This window comes from Toxorhynchites rutilus, chromosome 3 (genome assembly GCF_029784135.1).
Source record: "Toxorhynchites rutilus septentrionalis strain SRP chromosome 3, ASM2978413v1, whole genome shotgun sequence".
Classification (NCBI taxonomy): Eukaryota; Metazoa; Arthropoda; class Insecta; order Diptera; family Culicidae; genus Toxorhynchites; species Toxorhynchites rutilus.
This window is the reverse complement of record NC_073746.1, coordinates 170,924,555-170,930,120: the sequence shown is the minus strand read 5'-3', so window position 1 is coordinate 170,930,120 and position 5,566 is coordinate 170,924,555.

Here is a 5,566-nt window from a genome sequence, read left to right as displayed (position 1 = left end):
TGTGTTCGATGTGTTCTCTACCTCAAATGCAGCAACAGATTATGTGCGAAAACCGTTCTTTTCCAGCTCAAGTGTGTTAAGGACACGTTGGTCGCCCTTGTTGGGAACCGTTCGGGTTACTGTGTCGTTTGAAAAGTGTGTTCTACCATGGACAGACATACAGCTGTACTAGCGTTGTACGTGTACAGCGTTGTACAGGTGGGTGTGTCACATTCACCCGAAACCCACTCACCCGAAAGACAGTTATCCGAAAAACATTCACCCGAATTCCACTCGCCCGAATGTAACAAATACCCAAATTTAACATCTACCGAACACTACCCGAATGCGACATTTACTGGAATGCGACAATTACCCGAGTGTAACATTTACCCGAATGGGACAGTTACCCGAATGTAACATCTACCCGGATGCGCCACATACCCGAAAAAAATTAAATATTCGAATACAACGAATAATTAGGAAGCGTTTGAATATTTATTTCTGATGATCTTTGTGATCTTTATATGAAGATCACCTATGTCTTGTACGTTCATTTCTTCAAGCCTCAAGCCGCCGCAAGCAAACCTGTGTTTCACCGATTGCCCGGTTAGTTTGAAACATATGAGACCATCCTCTAGTTAGCATATCTTTATCTGGTGCATCACGTTTGTAACCAGGCAATCAAAATGCATGATATACATAATAAACCGGGCAAACGTAATGTACCACGTAAACGTATGCCGTCCGACACTCGCTAACGCTCGGTCGGACCCTTCTAAAGGATCGTGCCCTATGTTTCGAACAAACCGGGCAATCGGTGGAACACAGGTTTGCTTGCTAGAGGCCACCGCTTCCGAGGCGGCTTGGTGCACAGTTTGGTTTCACATTTTCATGGCATTTATGCTTTATAGTTTTTATGTTAAATTTCCTGCCTAATTTTCGGAATATTCCATAACCCCTGTTCATTTCTGTATGATGAAGTCGGCATGTCAATTGTGCCTACACTTATTTCTAAAAATGGCACAACGAAATCTTCAGCATCTTTTTCGGATTTCCTCATTACAATTTCTCATTTTAATTCGCATTTTTGTTGCTTTTTCATATTTTTTTTTCTCCATTCATTTATTTATTAGACTCACTGGCATTTTAGCTGTAACAGAGAGCCGGGTTTTAATCGTGTACATGTACATATATTTATGTTTCTATAAATTGTAAATTACACAATAATTAGTAGTAGCCATTTAGACGTTAAGTTTTTTTCTCTTCCATTACATTATGGTAAATTACACAGTAGTAGCCATTTAGGCGTAAGAGTATTCTTTCTGTTCTTCCATTGTTCAGCAGACCGGACAGCGGAGACAGTTGATACTGGAAGGAAGGAAGGTCTTGAATTATAGAGACTTTAAACTTTTGCAGTTCATTCGTCTCTAGCCTTGAGAAAGGCCCTTTGAAAACTCTACTCTACTCTATTACTCTACTCCAGCGCTACCACCTCTGCCCTCTTGCCTTGAGAAAGGCACTCGATCCCTCGCCGTCCAGCTCGTCCAGCAACGATGTTGTCCAGTCGGTGTCCACACAAAGAATGAGTTGATACTGATCATTGTTGGGTTATTTATAGAACAGCAGCCCGTTGTTTCATGCAGAGCAGAGCAGTTGCATGGATGAATCGATCTTTGTTCCACCGTGGATCGATTTCCATCGCTGATGATGGTTGCATGGACGTAGTTATTCTATAACAACACAAAGATGGTCAATTGAGGGCCCTGAGTTTGAACTCACGATCGATCGCTTGGTAAGCGAACGCGTAACCAAGTGGCTACGAAGACCCCCGCTTTTTCATATTGTTTTGATTTAATCTTATTCATCAACAGGAGAAGCAGGATTTTCGTCTAAAAGAATATCCTGATGGCGCCAAAGGCCCATTTATCGTATACTTTAGACGAAAATCCAAACCTCTTAACGTCATTCGCATCTCAAAAGAGTTGACACAGAAATTTTCCGAAGTTACCGAGATTACTCGGATGGGGCCAGACAAATTACGAGTTGTCGTCTCCAGCAGAACCCAAGCGAATGAAATAACGCGCTGTGATCTCTTTGCGATCGAGTATCGCGTATACGTACCCTGTTGCAACGTTGAAATAGACGGTGTAATAAACGAAAAGGGTTTGAATCGAAAAGAGATACTCGAAGGTGTCGGTCGCTTCAAGAACTCTTCACTAAAAACTGTGAAGATTCTTGCATGCGATCGACTGAAATCTGTGTCACAAAAAAAAATGACAAAAGGGTTCTCAATCGGACAAACTCTTTTCGTGTGACTTTTGAGGGTTCCGCCCTTCCAAACTACGTTGCAATAGGTGCACTTCGTTTACCTGTTCGGTTGTTTGTACCCCGGGTAATGAAATGCAACAAATGTATGCAACTCGGTCACACGGCCGCCTATTGTTGCAACAAAAAACGTTGCGCAGATTGTGGAGAGAGCCATGATGAGAATCCTTGCCCGAAAGAGCGCAAGTGTCTTCATTGCGGCGGGACTCCTCATGATCTTACTCAATGCCCGGTGTACATACAACGAGGGGAAAAAATCAAGCGTTCCTTAAAAGAACGTTCCAAGCGGACTTATGCAGAAATGCTTAAGAGTCCCGTTCCAACGACTCAGGACAATCCCTACTCCATTCTGCAGAACGACGAGCCTGTTGCTGACGCTCCCAATGCAGGAAGTTCCGGTACATCGCAGGGTGCCATCAGGAAAAGAAAAATTACTTCTTTTCCTTCACGCCCCAGAAAGACGACCGAAACTTCCCAAGTTGGAATGAAAACTCGAATTGAACGTGCTGAGAATAAACCGAAGCAAGTACCTCCTGGTTTAAGCGGTTCTTCTACGCACCAGGGGTCCTCAGCACTGCCCGGAGCAGCACCCACCCCGTCTGTTCCATTTTCGCGGTCGAGGCAACAGCCACAATCTGGTTTGCATGCGCTTTCTGACCTGGTGGACAACATTTTAAATGCTCTAAATATAAATGACCCTCTTAAAAGCATAGTAATATGTTTGCTTCCGATTGTGAGAACATTTTTGAAAGAAAAATGTGGTCAAGGATTTGATCACTGTAATACAGTGGAATTGCAGAAGCATCATTCCTAAACTAGATCAGTTTAAATTTTTAATTCACAGCCCTAACTGTGATGTATTTTCTCTCTGTGAAACATGGCTTTCTTCAGCCGATGAGCTGAATTTCCACGATTTCAACATTATTCGCCTCGATCGAAATGACTCGTTTGGTGGCGTACTATTGGGGATCAAAAAATGTCACTCCTTCTATAGAGTCACTCTCCCATCGATGACAGGCATTGAAGTTGTTGCTTGCCAGACACAAATCAATGGCAAAGACCTCTGCATTGCTTCGATATATATCGCTCCCAGAACTACGGTAGGACGCCATCAGTTCTTTGATACTATCGAGGCAATGCCGGAGCCGCGGTTAATCTTAGGTGATTTCAACTCCCATGGAACAGTATGGGGATCACTCTACGATGACAACCGTTCCACTTTGATTTATGATCTGTGCGACAACTTCAAATTGACAGTTTTGAATACTGGGGAAGCAACCAGAATAGCCAACCCTCCTGCACGGGCAAGCATGATAGACATATCTCTATGCTCTTCTTCGTTATCCCTGGATTGCATGTGGAAGGTAATCCAAGATCCCCACGGTAGTGATCACCTACCAATAATTTTATCGATCGCTAATGAATCAAGCTCTCATGAGTCAGTCAATATTTCGTATGACCTCACGAAGAACTGGAGAACATTTGCGGAAATAATATCTGAAGCAATTGTTCCAATGCATGAACTTCCTCCACTCGAAGAGTATAACTTTATATCGAGTTTGATTTACGAAAGCGCACTTCAAGCTCAAAAGAAACGTGTTCCTGCTACCACTTTCCAACGTCGTACTCCATCACTTTGGTGGGACAAGGAATGTTCAAAGGTCTACCTTGAAAAATCATCCGCTTTCAAAAAATTCAGGAAAACTAGATTAGTGGAATGGTTTCTAAAGTATCAAGCTCTAGAAGCCAAACTAAAAGGTTTGATTAAAGCAAAAAAGCGTGGATATTGGCGGAAGTTCGTCAATGGTTTGTCAAGGGAGACCGCTATGAGCACTCTTTGGAACACGGCTAGGAAAATGCGTGGCTGGAACCATACAAACGAAAGTGAGGAATACTCTGACCGTTGGATTTTTAACTTTGCAAGGAAGGTTTGCCCCGACACCGTTCCTGCACATAACGTCGCACGCGACATTCCACTTCGAAGCGATTATAGGAATTTTTCGATGGTGGAATTCTCAATTGCCCTTCTCTCATGTAACAATTCAGCTCCAGGGTCGGACAAGATTAAATTCAACTTGTTGAAGAATCTTCCCGACTTGGCAAAACAGCGTTTGCTGAACTTGTTCAACAAGTTTCTGGAGCTGAATATTGTCCCGCATGACTGGAGACAAGTGAGAGTGATAGCCATACGGAAACCCAACAAGCCGGCTTGCGATCACAACTCGTATAGGCCGATTGCAATGTTATCCTGTATTCGTAAATTGTTAGAGAAAATGATTCTACTTCGTTTGGACAATTGGGTTGAAGCGAACAATTTGCTGTCAAATACGCAGTTTGGCTTCCGCCGAGGTAAAGGGACAAATGATTGTCTCGCGCTGCTATCTTCTGAAATCCAAATCGCATTTGCTCACAAAGAACAAATGGCTTCCGTTTTTCTCGATGTCAAAGGGGCATTTGATTCAGTTTCCATGGAAATTCTCTCAGAGAAACTTCATAATCGTGGACTTTCACCAATTCTGAATAATTTCCTGTACAATTTACTGTCAGAAAAGCACATGTTTTTCAATCATGGCAGCTTGAAATCTTCTCGATACAGTTTTATGGGCCTACCACAAGGCTCCTGCCTAAGCCCCCTCTTGTACAGTTTTTACGTCAATGATATAGATGATTGTCTAACTAGAGACTGCACGCTAAGACAACTTGCAGACGATGGAGTTATTTCCATCACGGGTACTAGTCCCGCCGTTCTGCAAAAATCCTTGCAAGATACCCTGAACAATCTGTTCACGTGGGCCCTCAAGCTGGGTATCGAATTCTCTACGGAGAAAACTGAAATGGTCGTTTTTTCTAGATAGCACGAACCCGCCCAATTCCAGCTTCACCTATCCGGCAAAACGATCCAACACTCTATGTTTTTCAAATACCTGGGTGTATATTTTGATTCTAAGTGTACCTGGGGGAGATATATTGCGTATTTGAAACAGAAATGCCAGCAAAGAATAAATTTTCTCCAAACAATAACCGGAACATGGTGGGGTGCCCATCCAGGAGACCTCATTCAGTTATACAAAACAACGATATTATCAGTGTTAGAATATGGCAGTTTTTGCTTCTGATCAGCTGCTAGGATTCATATTCTCAAGCTGGAGAGAATACAATATCGTTGCTTGCGTATAGCCTGGGGTGTTTGCATTCGACACATACGATGAGTCTCGAAGTTTTGGCAGGAGTACCCCCGCTTACTCTTCGGTTCGCAGAA